At 41.5% G+C, this 14,771-nt stretch overlaps 1 pseudogene; it reads left to right on the forward strand.

Annotated features, from left to right (window-relative positions):
* The first annotated feature begins 1,924 nt into the window (after positions 1-1,924).
* Positions 1,925-14,771, forward strand: part of LOC137758909 (small ribosomal subunit protein eS6-like) — a 110,353-nt pseudogene continuing 97,506 nt past the window's right edge.

Consider the following 14,771-nt stretch of genomic DNA (forward strand, 5'->3'; position numbering starts at 1 on the left):
GCTGACTTTCTAGGTCTCCTTCAATCATAACTTCAGCCTCAAAAAGCAGTTGAAAAGGCCCTCTAATTGTTTACAACATTTGTTAGAACCCTGGATGCAGTTTGGCCTGGAGGTGTGATTCTGATTTGGAAGTTTCCCAGGTGATTCTTGTCCACACCCAAGTTCCCACTGAGATCCTTCCCCAGATAGCCATTGAAGAACCAGAAATCACAATGAAATGCCATAGTCCATACGAAGCTATTTCCACTGTAGAGAAAAACTGTGCTTCATGGGAAACTGTGCATTGTCCGCATACAGCACACCCTTCCTGTTATCAGATTCTAGCCTTCACTGTCCTTGAGCTATTTTACAACTTGTATGTTATAGGTAACTGACAGACATGCAAATGCTTCCCGGTCTGGTAGAGGTTCAATTGATTTCTCTCCACTCCCCCTGGAAAAAAACCCAGTTTTGTTCTATTTGCATTCTCATTTCAATATTCCCGATCTTTAAATGTCTCTCTTCAGATTCTCTTGAACCGGTTATAACATCTGTCGGTTCCGTCTTTGATTAATGAGTAGAATCAAATCTTTAACATGTACACATTTTTATATCTGTATGAGGGTCACGATTTTACCTTTCTATGAAAATTATCTTTTAACACCACTCTCCCCAGCCTTTTCTCATCATTCTTTTCCCACCTCTGATGGTTCGTTCAATGTATAAATCAGGTGATGGCGATTCAGCATTTGATGGGTATAAATAATTTTACAGGCACAACAGGCCATAATACTTTGGAGGTGGGGTGTCCCAGAAAATCTGGGATGTGCGGTTGCTGAACAATCTTTCTCATAGAACAATATAGCTGGAAAGGGTCTTAGTTCCACCTAGTCTCCTTCACTATAGGAACTAGGCCAACCAAGGCCCAGAAATATGGAGATTTTTTTCAAGATTGCACAGATTTCGAGTAGCAACAAAATTGAGTTTGAACCCAAATCTGGCTAATTCCAGACTCCAAAGCCTTTATTACTACAGTCAATCTTCTCTTCCTAAAGTGGGCCTGACAATATGAACCTGAAGCTGACTGTAAGACTTAAAGCCAGCATCTAAATAGAAAAGCCTAACATCAATGCCACAGCAGGCCCTCTGTGCTCTCTCCCTCAATGCCTGAAATGAAATGACAAAGCAAATGGCACCACTCCTGCGTCTGACTGGTCAACCAGTCTCCTTAATTCGTAGGCACACTTCACATGTCATTTATCCTCCCACGGTGCTGAAGCACGTAATAAATGCTCGATAAAATTTTGTTGAATAGACCTGATTGGAGTAGAACTAGCAGAGACGCAAAGGACCCACAGCTGATTTCAAACAAGGCAGCTTTAACTAGAGAGCGCGAAGGACCCAGCCTGTTCTTTTCATCCCAAGTTGCACCCTAATCCTTCTGTGAACCATACACTCTAAAAATAACCCAACCAGGTTTGTAGTGAATAATTTATAATCTAGAACAATTATTATAACTAAATACCCTGACCCACTTTTTGCTGGAAACTCATGGTACATTCCGATCGACATAGGAGGACTGTCAGAAACGCTTTGGAGTGAATGATAGCCTATTTTAGGAAATCAGTAGCTGCACTTACATTGGTTGCGCTTCCTTCCCAGGTCGGTTTTCAGTTCGGGCGGATGACGCAGGGCGGTATTAACAAAGGCGCCCTATAGCATGGATGCCTGAGAGCTCTTTAAACTGTGTGCTAACAATATTTTTATATACTCTGTCTTTCCCTCACCTTCCCGGCCCCCGCCCCCCCCAAGCTGTTTCCTTCGCTGCCTGAGCTGTTTGGCCCTGTCTGAACTGCTGCTGCTGAAGCCTTTTCTGGCAGGTTGCCCAGGGAGCAGCTCTCCTGTCGATTCCGCCTCTCTCCAGGAGTTGCCTGCCTTCGGTATAATGGGCAACATTGAAAGCCGCAAGGCGTTCGGTCGACAAGGTCAGAGTGCCTTTCATTCCCGCAATAATCAACCAGTGTAGCTCTTCCTCAGACCTGGGGAGAGAGAAGATAGAGGTCAAAAGAGCAATTACATTTCACATTGACTCCAGAAAAGGCTTGGATCACAAGACTAAAAAGCAAAACGGATTCTCGCTTCATTCTGTTCCATTCTCTTTCTGGTCATCTTTGTTGTTAACACTAGCCTGAAACCATAACAAGTTTTAGCTTGATGACGTGCAAAGCGCATTTTCCGCCTCCAGATGAGATCTTTCTTCTTAGACATTTACCACTGTCAGCATATTGCAAAAGAATGCAAATGAGCTGCAGGATCTATAACCAGAGACAGTAAGCAAAGGCCATTAATTATGTTTTTAAAAAATGTTAACCCTAGCAGACTGTATAACAAGCAATTGTGCTAATTTCAATCTGTAATCAGTCCCTACATTAGCATAACTTTATTTATTTAGCATTAAGGCAACAATTTAGAGAATATAATTTAGTTGGAAACGTCAGTAATTTTGCAGTGGCAGATTGTTGTTACAAAGCTACCTCTATTTGACCTTACAGCTGCCAGGACTAATTACTTTAATTGCATTAATTGCACTGACCATTCTGGTGTTTAGTGTAGTTGCTGTTTCTCTTTAACCACTGAGCAAATCAACCAGGCTGAATTCTCAGGAAAATGGGCCAATGTTTTCTTCTAAATCTTTTTTGATTCTTTTCTGCCTTTTGAGACGCCAGATAAATCACAGATGATCAGTGCTCTCACTGAGATCAAGAATTTTGAGGAAAGCCCATGAAAGGGAAAAAAAAAATATCTGTGTTTCTTAACTGAACTTTATTGCTCATTGCTGACTCGATTAAAATACAATCATTTTACTAACTACCAAGAAGCATTTAAAAGATGGTGTGGCAGGTTGACAGTAAGTTAAAAGTCCCTCATTTCACACTTTGGAATGAAAACATTTCAGGTTATTTTTTCAGATAACTGAGATTACTTTGCTCAACAACTTGGATTGCTAAAATATTCTATTATAAATATAATGATACATATCTATCTGCTTTGTAATAATAATAGCCAACAATAGCCAGTGCCTGCTATTATTCCAGGCACTGTTTTAGACACTTGACATGTATTTATTCATTTAATCCTCTCAAAAATCCTATAAAATATGTATTATTATTGTTGTTGTTGTTATACATAGGAAGTAATGTAATTCGTGGCAGAGCCAGGATTCAAATCTAGATATTTGGCTCTGGAGCCTCTGAGCTTGACCTTGAAGCTAGATCACTTCAGAATTAGATCAAATTCTTCCTACAATTCTGCTACACAAAATTGATAAAACAGCTTTCCTCCTAAGTCCTGGCTTGCTGTCTCTGGTTCCTCATATTTATACGACAGAGCTTCAGTTTGGCAAAATTCCTCTTGGAAGTGAGGCGGCCAGATCTGATTAAAGTCTTAACACTCTCAATGTGTGCAGTACTTCTTCAGGCTAAGTTCTACTCATCTCCAAGCTTTCAGCCCCTATATCATGTCCTTGGGGATGCTTTCCTTGACCCCTCATCTTATTATGAGCTCTGGTGGGACGATGAACGTTTCTTTCTTAGCACTGACACCCTTCAATTCAATATTTAATAACCCCCAATTAACACAACATTGTAAATCAACCAAACTTCATTAAAAATAAAAAAATTAAAAAAAATAATTGGGCTTCCCTGGTGGCGCAGTGGTTGAGAATCTGCCTGCTAATGCAGGGGACACGGGTTCGAGCCCTGGTCTGGGAAGATCCCACATGCCACGGAGCAACTAGGCCCGTGAGCCACAATTGCTGAGCCTGCGCGTCTGGAGCCTGTGCTCCGCAACAAGAGAGGCCGCGATAGTGAGAGGCCCGCGCACCGCGATGAAGAGTGGCCCCCGCTTGCCACAACCAGAGAAAGCCCTCGCACAGAAACGAAGACCCAACACAGCCATAAATAAATAAATAAATAAATAAATAAATAAATAAATAAAATTTAAATAAATAAGTAAAGCAAATAATTTTAAAAAAAATTAATAACCCAGATACCCTGCCTTTAATAGGGCAAGGAGGAGTGGTACTGTCCATTTTCAATAGTTTTACTATTAACTATTCAATCCCACAAAAAAGCACAAAAAAATCCACAAAACTCCTGATTCCATTAGGTTTGAGATGTATATTCCAATTACCTGGTGTCCATAGGATGAGATACATGAATGGCTTCTATCATTTTTCTTTTTTTTTTCAATTCCTCCCCAGCTCCTCAGCAGGTGTGGAGCCCTCATTCTGGATTTTCTGATGAGTAATAAACCTTTGGACTTTATCCCTTCCTCCATGTCCCCTTTATATCCAGCTATTATAACCCGTGATTCTGGCAAACCTGGATTCTCCCTGTATTAAACATACCCCAACTTTCTGTGTCCATGACTAGGTTCACATGATTGTTCCCCGCCCACATTCTCCGCTCCCCCATCCCATCTGCTTTTTGTTTTCACAGAAGATCTGTGAAATCCTCATACAGCGTATCCGTATCTTTTCTAGAGCATCTGCAATGGGTTATTCCATCAGTTCTATCTCCTTAGCCTTTACCTCCTTTCTCTGACCCTCTGCTTGGCCTCCCTTCAACCCTTCATCATCTCTTGTAGGGACCATTGCAGCAGTGGCCCAGCTTCTGGCTGATCCCATCTCTGTCCTTTACACAGCTGCGTCCCCTGTGGACAATCATTCAGGAGCTCCCTGCCTGGCATTTAACACATTTTGTTTTCAGTCCTCAGGCACATCTGCCAGGCATCTTTACATTTTGAATCTGAAGGTTGTTCTTCTGGTAGAGAAGACAGAGCAAAACAGGAGCTGAGTAATTCTATTTTCTCTTTGTCTTGTTACCATTACATCATAATCTCTTAGAAATATGACTAACACTTCCTTGTCCTTCTTTGCTCCCTACACATTGGTAAAAGTCATTCTTTGTTATCCCTTTTTTCCCCTAGCAAAATTGAGCTTATTTTTTACCTTATTCTTTATGACACTACTCTTCTAGGTTTATGCTATTGTGTTGCTTTTGTTCTTGGCTACAAGTTCTTTAATGTTTCAAACGTGCTTTTAAAAATCTGAGCTCAAAGGAGAGTTCTCTGAGCAACCATATCGATTTCTGTAGTTTTTCTTCCATACTCGGCTTATTTTTATTACATAGTTAGAATTTCATTTTCTACTCCTGATGGACCTATCTACACCCTTTTAGAAAACCCTCTGGTCAAGAGACTAAACGTATATTTTCTTTGAACTTTTTGAAATTTGCTTTTCCATAGTCTTGAATGCATGTCAGATACTGATGAACATTCCTGGCTTTTGCTCATTTGAATTCTGAGAAGCTCTCATTTTCTCCCAAGGTTCTCAGCACTTTGTTCTAAACCTGCCCTATCTTGAAGATCAGAATCAAGTTTAGAGGAACTGTGTCCTTCAGATCCAAGCTGACAATCTACATCTCTTGATCTGCTGAGTTGAAGACCTCTGTCCCCAGAGGCAGAGAAACGCCCAAACTCCACATTGCCTAATGATGATGGGTAATCCTACCAAGATTTGGCTCCTGTGCACAGGCTCTAGGAAAGAATGACAGAGGAATAGGAGTGGTGGCAGCCTCAGGAGAGGTACCCAGCCTCATTCGCAGGAGGGGAGGCCACCAGGTCAATCCCTTATCTAAAGTTATTGAATGCCATCTTCCTTTGCGCAGAGGTGTTCCTCTGAAGATACAGAGTGGAGATGGTAATGCAGAGGCGGTAAGGGAACTAACATGGGGGAAATGCAAAACGTAGTACAGAGTGTGGAGGTGGAGAAGTAACAGCTATTGAAACTCTTGTGTGCCAGGCACTGTGCTAGGTACTTACATACACCTATCATTTATTCCTCCCAATACCATTTTTAAATATGTGGAAATTGAAACACATTAAATACCATTTTTAAATATGCAGAAATTGAAACACATTAAAAAAATTGACTGTCTTCTCTAAGTCACAGGACAGGGGATGCAGAAGCCAGGAATTAAACCTAGACCTGAGGATGAGAGGGTAATACGACAAAACAAAACCAGAAAATTAACAATGCATTGCTAATACATATATTACAAAAGTCATGACCTTATAAAGAAGATATATGTACAAATCAATGCCTATTATGATAAACCTCAAGAAAATATCTATAATATTTTGTTGCACATTACTAATAATTTTGATGTATATAAGTAGAATTTTTATCATATCCATTTTCTTGAAAAATATAACCTTTATTTCAATATCTTTCCTAGGCAGAGTTTTTTTGTTTCCTTGATTTTTGTTTGTTTGTTTTAGTTTTAAAAGCTATTGGTGAAATTTCTTGTGAAAATAAAAACGAAATAACACCACAGTGATAGTCACATAATTTGTGATCCTTAAAGGAACTAGTCTTCTTGGCACATAACTGTCAGCTACACGTATAAATGTTCTTTGGAAAGTCTCTCCTAGATGTTAATGGAAATATTGATTTTCCCCTCTTTTTTATAACATCTATTTACCATGCTACCTCCTCATCTCCATTCTGAGCTATGGTCTCTTAAGTGTCTGTGTCAGAGCCAAGTGCCAAAACCAAGGTGACTAAGCTGGTGTCAAGCCAGTTGCAGAAACAGAGAGAAGACTTAACTAATGGCACAGATCTTCTAAGTCAGTGGACCCTGTCTCCCCTAATTTCATTATCAATTCACCACAGGAATCTGACAGAGTCAGTATGTTGAGTGAAATTCAAAAGCTCAAAAACGAAAGGGAAAAAAAAAAAAAATCCAATCTCAGAGTCAGGTAGAAACATCATATTTCAGAGAAAATCTTTAGTATTGATTTATAGCTGCAGACTCTTGTCCAATGGTTTCCTCTTTAAATTAAGAACACTAATGATTTCCCATCCTGAAATTAATAAGCCAAAAGCTGCACAAATTCAAAAAAGGCACTGATTGTCGTACTTCAACCAGGAAGTGCCAATAAGTGGATGCCCAGCCTGTTCCCTTCAGCGACTGTTGTTGATGACGCACTATAGCGCCTTGAGAGTCACTTGTGTCCTTGGGAGGCGTTCTTGTGTATGCCGAGAGGCCATAAATTTGAGATGGAACATCCTGTTTGTTGAGGCTTCTGTGCATGCAATCCAACTGCTCTCTGATAAACAGATTTGTTTGGGAGAGAAGTTCCTGCCTAAGTAGTTTGGAGACTTAATTGTGCTCGTGGAAAGGCGACACAGATCCCACGTGGAGACAAGCCAGGCAGTCTGGGGCATGTGCAAGGCACAGAATTAGTTCCAGAGGTGGGACAGCCACAGAGACTTGAAACAGAATTGAAACCAGAAAAAAGGAAACAGTTGTTTGTGGGGAACAGGAAATAGATAGTAAGAGGAAATCGACATACAGTCATTTTCGTACTGAGTATTTTTATTTACCCTGTGCTGTTGTATGCCATCTTTGTAAGCCATGTTAAATTATTTTAAAAATAATGTGGGAGTATGATTGAACAAATGAAGTCTCTTTAGAACATTTTAAGTTAGTTGATTAGGAAAAAAAAAAGATTCAGAAACCTTCCCAATGTTCCCTAAAGGAAAAAAAGGGCAGCTTATATTCCTACTTAATTATCTGTTTTTACAGAAGTAAGTTGATTGTATTAAAATATTGGAGTCCTCTGCAACTACCTTGGAATTTCTTTAGGGGGGTAAGTCTACCATTTTGATTGGTCCATACATTAAAGAGATTTACATTTTTTAAATGCACGCTCCTGCAGCCTTCTGTTATACATCTGTTATGGCGGGACTTCCTTGCTGGTGCAGTGGTTAAGAATCCTCCTGCCAATGCAGGCCACACAGGTTCAAGCCCTGGTCCAGGAAGAGCCCACATGCCGCGGAGCAACTAAGCCTGTGCCCCACAACTACTGAGCCTGAGCTCTAGAGCCTGCAAGCCACAACAACTGAGCCCGCGTGCCGCAACTACGGAAGCCCGCGCGCCTGGAGCCCGTGCTCCACAGCAAGAGAAGCCACTGCAGTGAGAAGCCCGCGCACTGCAGCAAAGAGTAGCCCCATTCACTGCCACTAGAGAAAGCCCGTGCACAGCAACGAAGACCCAACACAACCAAAAGTAAATAAACAAAATAAATAAATTTATAAAAAATATATATATATCTGTTATAGCATTTTTCTTTGTAATGATTCACTCATATGTTGTCTTGCCCACCAGACTGAATTCCTGGCGGGATCACAATGTCTCCAGCACCTACAAGGGTACCTAGAACAGAGAAGACATGCAGTAGATACTATCTGGAGGTTAATATTAAATAATACAATGTAACTAATTTGTAGGATAGTTACAAGAATTAAATGGGATAACATAAAAATCCAACACGTGTCTGAATCACAGTAGGAACTCAACAGTTAGTTCTCTACCTCCTTCTTTGAACTAAAGGAAAAATATTCTTTAATTTTTAAAGCAGTGTAGAATACTAAATACCAAATTTCACTTAATAAGAAATATGTACTCTGTAGAACTTAGTTAGCTCATGAAAATAAACATATTTAGAAATTTAAGGCCCAGGCGGATGGATGGGAACAGAAAAACATTGGGAAACAAAATTTGGCTTCTTTCCTCACAATGCTTCATGGGGAAAATGGCCATAGGGAAATGTTGGTCTCCCTTCTCCTACAATCTCTTATCAGTTCCTGGAACTAACCTGGATCTTTTTTCCATCTTGGATGAACCCCCAGGCCCTAAGACCAGACTAAGGCTTGGCCACTTGAAGGGAGCGGTAGGAAATTTGGTGCCAACAGCTCAGATCAATATTTCCTCAGACTGAGTCACTCATTGCTCTGCACAAATTTCATGGCTGAGATGTCTTCTGGACTCTCCTACCCCAGAATTACCTGGCATTTGCATCTTGCAAACAGACAAGCTCTTTGCTCTAAAGTTGGCTGCTGAGGAATAGCTCTACAGGTGTTACAAGGAGAGGAAGGCTTTGTGAAAGAAAGTACAGTATAGATAAATGGCAGCGGGTGGGGAGGGAGGCACTGTGCAACTAAAAGGTTTTTAGTCAGTTGTTAAGGACAAGCTATGACTTTGGCCTTCTAGGAAGAACGATTTCCCGTATATGGTAAACCTTGAGATTTGCCAGACAATCTATATGCTGGTTAAAAAATATCCGGTATGAAGCAAAGGTGAAAGAGATAGTAATTACTGTGTCCACAAGTAGTCTTGTCTATTCTTGTGAAAATGACCATTAGGCTACACTGTATTGCCTTTGTGGTTGGTTTCCATCAGACCATAACTAGCTACAAAAGAGTGAACAAAGGATGTCCCTTTCCGAAAACAATGTCTACCATTTCAATGATTGCTAAACACGTCTCTCTCTCTCTCCATCAACCTTCTAATCTCTTTAAATTGCTAGTGAGAAGGGCTTTAACACATCCAGTTAGTGATTCTTAGTTCTTGGGTTGTAATTCGAAGAGGAGCAGTGCCTCTGATCACTTAGAAGAGATTTTGGAAAGAACACCTATAATGAGATTTAAAAATAAACGGCATCTTTTTACTGTGGTCTCTGTCTGCCATTGAGACATACGTGTCAGTGGACTTACTGATGGGAACAGCATGGAGCTGACTCTACTTATGAGCGATCTGTCTGCTTACCATTTCAAGAGGGAACTGAACAACTTTCTGTTGAATTCTCCTTTTCTGTGTCAACAAAACTCTCTGGTCATCTACAGTTCTTAATTTCAAGAAATGGGGCGTATTTGAGACTCTGAGGTCTTTGCAGAAACCAGAAAAGAAATGAGCCTCAGGACGTGAGTCAGGCATCAGCACTGACCTCAGGGTTTTCCTTAAAAGGCAATGCTCCACTATGACTCTGAAAAAAGGGCTCAAAACACTTTTGGCCTCCGGAGTAGCCAATCCAAAGCTTGATAATGGACCATATTGATGAAAAGTTCTCAGCCCCAGGCTGCACCTCAGAAACATCAGGGGCCTTAAGAAAGAAAAGAGAAAGGAAGGGAAAGGAAGAGAATAGTATAATATGACGAAAAAAAGGCAAACCATGCAAAAAGTGCACAGTGAAATAATGTTCTCTCCCCACCCAGCCTTCAGTTTTCCAGTCTCCAATTCCCCTCTCATCCAGGATTAAAAAAAATTAGAGATGTCCAGTCCTCATACCTACTGAATCAGTATCTCTGGCAGGTGTATGTTTAATAAGCTGCCCAGATGATCCTATTGCTCAGTCAGGTTAAGAACCACTGACCTTGACAGGGTGACAACACTCCCAGGACCTCCCACTATAGTGCGTACACGATATGATGCATGGGCTTGGGAACCGACTGAGTGCAGAGGACTTCAGAATTGGAAATCGCTTCTTGTGTGTACTTGTTAGGGAGAGGAGGTTTTGCACTACCTGTTTAAGAGGCAGAGTAGTAGAGTTCAAACAAAACAACACAACAATAAAGCAAATGTCCTGCCTGGGACTTAAGAAAAAAGTCCAGATTGACTTTGCCAGCAATTCCCTGTGCAACATTGCCCCCGGGTATGAAAACCTGGCTCTCAGAAATTTGTAAATTTCACCTCTCTAATCTTCTATAGTTTGGTGGCCTTCCCTGGACCTAGTCATACTTTCTTCTTCCTGATCAATTCCAGTTTTGTTCAAGTATCTAAGCTGCCCGCCACCCCCCCCCCCCCGCCGCCCCGAAATTCCCCAAGGGAAGCTGACCCCCACACAGGCCAGGGGAGAGCCTGACCAGTGGAGGGATAAGTCCTTCCCTCTTCAGGAATGGGTATGTGACCCACGTCCAGTTAATCTAAAGTGAAGACAGATTGGTGGGAGGTTTCTGAATTGTGAGAAACCTTGTAATAGGGAAGAATAAAGCTGACTCCATATTAGATCTGTTCCTTTTACTTTAATCTTTGTGCTCACTCATGCTGGCTCTGCACCTTTTGTAAAAGAATGTTGTCTATACCCTGAAATATACAGGATAGCCTATTCTCAAGGCTCCCACCTTTAAGAGTCCATTCATATAGAGGCAAAAAGTTGCAGAACAGAGAATAACATTTGTCTTTTGGAGGTTTACAGGAACATCGTGCCCTGACCTACGTGAACAGCTGTAAGAACAAACGATTCCGACACCAAGTTTGCAACAACTAACGATGCCCCTCCCTCACCTTGCCTTTAAAAGTCCTTTGCTCAAACCCTTTGGGGAGTTCGAGGTTTTTTGGGCATGAGCCACCCAGCCACCATCTCCTTGCATGGCCCTGCAATAAACCTTTCTCTGCTGCAAATTCTGGTTTGTTTGGCTTCGCTGTGCATTGGGCACAGGAATTTGTGTTTGGTAACAGCCTGTTCCTCTCTCCTACTAACAGTGAACACAGCTCTGATGGCTACTGAGGCCATCCTGTGGGCTGAACTCTGGTGATGATCTGACACTCAGTCTGCAGAGTAAAGACTAGAGAACATAGACCCAGGTTGATATATTGAACCACAGAATCCAGCAATGCTGAAGCCCTCACTCTATCCAGACTTCCTGATATACGAGCCAATAAATCTATTGTTTAAGCAATTTTGAGCTGAGTTTTCTGTTCCCTGAAGCTGAAATCTTCCTAAATAATCCATCTTCTTTAAGTCTAAATCTCTCACTCAAGGCCTTAATTCATTCCCTGCTCTCAGGTAACTATTATTAACTTCTTGGCCATTTACCTTGTCTTTATATCTTTTTCAGCTTTATTACCCTTAGATAACTTAGTGACTATTAAATTGCCATTTTTACCATTTCTTCTCTGTCCACTCTCGGCCCATCACAAATTAGCATTTAGGAACACCGAAGTGTATATATAATATATGTAGCCCAGTTCTTGTTCACAGTATGGGGATACTTTACCCAGTGACAAGTGGAGAGGGAGCTTATGTTCAGACCGTCACCAGCTTTGGAAATCTAGGGGTGTCTGTAGGAGATATTACCAACGTCCCATTCTAGCTTTCACTAAGAAAAGGACCTTTTGAATCTTAACGCTAAATGAACAAGAAATAGATTATTCTCTTCATGTGGAATGTAAAGTTTTTTTGTCTTTATCTTGGGAAGGCGATTTTATAGGAACTCAGGGGAGGAGAGGGAGGAAGGAAGGAAGGGAGGGAGGGAAGAAAGAATCAATTTTTTTCTAATCTTACGTCCCAGGATGCTTTCATATATAATTGCAGTTAAATCTTACAACAAGCCTGCAAGGTAGGTTTATCTTCACTTTACATTTAGGGCAACTGAAGCTTAAAGCAGTGATTTTCTCAAGGCCACTCAAGTGCACGTCAGAGCCAGATTCACACCAAGGACCGTGCAACCCCAAAGCCATATATCTTCTACACCTTAAACATTTTTAGCCCTTTATCTATCCCCTCGGAAAGGGTTTTGGACTTTTGCAATCCCCTCAGACCATCTCTTTGCTGAGTAGGTGGTAGGCATCACCTGGGCAGCCTTCTGGCATCTGGCTGTTGGGCTTCCTTCCCTGGGTATTTCCCATGCTTCTCCTAGGGCCCTCAGAAGCCAGCCCTGTGCCTGGTTGCCCCTCTCACAGGTGACTGCGGTAAACTCAAGGTCACTGAATGAATGGCGGATAACGAGGCTGTGCTCCTGTCACACAGTTCCCTGGCTTGATTCCTCTAGGATGCTTTGGTGGTCTTGTGGTCATCATATGTGAAATTATAGCCCTGGCTATAGCTGCCAACCTGGTCTTGTGGATCACTGCTATGTACTGAATCGTTCACAAATACCTACTACACGGTTTCTATGCTGCATATTTTCTCTCAGGCAATCTGTCCCAGTTCTTAGCGAAGACTGCCACAGCTCCCAGGTACACACATCTATGTACTCGCTCACAAGTCAAGCTTAGAGTGTGAGGAATCACCGTGAGCAGAGTGGGGCTGCCCCCTTTTCAGCGTTGTCCCCAGTCATGATGTCAGAGAAGCGTGATAATATGGAGAGAGAGTGGAGGGGAAGAAATGTTGCAAGAAGGGAAGAAAAAAAGAGGGAGGGAAGGAGGAAGATCTGGACTGGTTAAACTGATGGTACCGCTGATAAGATCTGTACCAGTTCTACCCGCATAGAGATTGTTGTGGCTTCGTGATGTCAATATCAACACTTCTGAAAACTATATTTAGAGGAGAATAGCTTAAGAAGATCCAGAAATCAACCCAGAGATACTGCCAGAGTTCCTTTTGGTGTTGCAGTGTGCCGGTGGTCATTCTTCTTACTGAAGCAAGTAACTGAAGAGAATCCTGATGATTTGGTCTCTTCCCCCAATCCACCACGTCCTGTAATTCGAGGGGAAAGGGGGAAGGAAGAACACAGATTCCCACATTTCATGATCGTTTCTTGTACGACAGGAATTTTCATATTTATACTTCATTTGTTCATCACAAATCCTCTTCAGTGAAGGTAGGTGGAAATTATAAGCTCTGTTTTTTACAGTGAAGATAACTGAAGCTTAGAGAATTTGAGTAATGTTCCCTCCCATCACTAGCGAGTGACTAAGTAGAGACTAGAACTTGCTCTTGTATCAATACCAGGTTCTTCACATGCATCATCTCATTTAATCTACAGAACATTTGTATGAGGTACGTACTATTCTCTCAGAGTTCTGGAGGCCAGAAGTTCAAAACCAAGGTGTCAGCTGGGTCATGCTCCCTTCAAATGCTCTAGGGGAGAATCCTTCCTGCTTCTTCCAGCTCCTGGTGGCTCCTGGTGTTTCTTGGCTTGTGGTAGCATACCTCCAATCTCTGTCTCTGTCTTCATATGGCCTTCTTCCCTGTGTTTCTGTGTATCCTCTTCTATCCCTATAAGGACTCTTTCATTGGATTGAGGGCCTACCTTAATCCAGTAGGATCTCATTTTGATTCCTCCCTTAACTATTTCTACAAAGACCTTATTTCCAAATAAGATCACATTCTGGGGTTCTGGGTGGACATGAATTTTTGAAGGACACTACTCAACCCACTGTAGCAGGTCAGGAAATAGTATGCTTAAGATCACACAGCTATGTGGGCTCAAGATCTAATTACCAACTATATTTATTTAATACTAAGTCTTGTTTATAAGAAGTTTCGAGCAAGCTTTGGGGGCTCACATACTTAAGTGGTGGACTTTGCATGGGGGTCTAGGTCTCATAATAGCAGGTAGAAAGGGAAGCTGGAGAAAGAGTTTATTACAATTAATGTGGCTCTGTTTGAGGCCCCCTGCCTAATAGGTGTGGTAGTGTAGAAATGATAAAAACCACGTGAACATTTTTGGTGAACAACTAAAGCAGAAGAACCTTGTCTTAAGGGCTCTGTTGGAACAGGGGTCACATGGGACAACACACGGTGTGAAGGGTGAGAAGCATGTCACATGGGACAACACATGGTGTGAAGGGTGAGAAGATGGAATGACAAAGATGACAATGACGAGATACTGTTATGACGGCGAACTCAATGTTGGGACAATGAAGAGAGAGGCTCCCAGGTGTTTACAGGCTTTTTAAATGAGAGTAGGAGATTTTAAGCAAATTAATTAAAACTACACTCTTGGATGTCCTTACGTGTTTGATAAGGATATCAGTAAAGATTAGGAATTACTTTTTTGGATGTGCCTCTTTAGTTAAGATACACCTGCAAAAGTGGTCTAAGTTTTGGTCATGGATTTATAGACATGATACAAAGATTATATAGAAATTAGGGGAAAATTCTGGACATTGTGCTGGAAGTTTTGTATCTTCTACGTATTATCCAAATCTTGGGGGAAAAGA

This window comes from Eschrichtius robustus, chromosome 2, assembly GCF_028021215.1.
Source record: "Eschrichtius robustus isolate mEscRob2 chromosome 2, mEscRob2.pri, whole genome shotgun sequence".
Classification (NCBI taxonomy): domain Eukaryota; kingdom Metazoa; phylum Chordata; class Mammalia; order Artiodactyla; family Eschrichtiidae; genus Eschrichtius; species Eschrichtius robustus.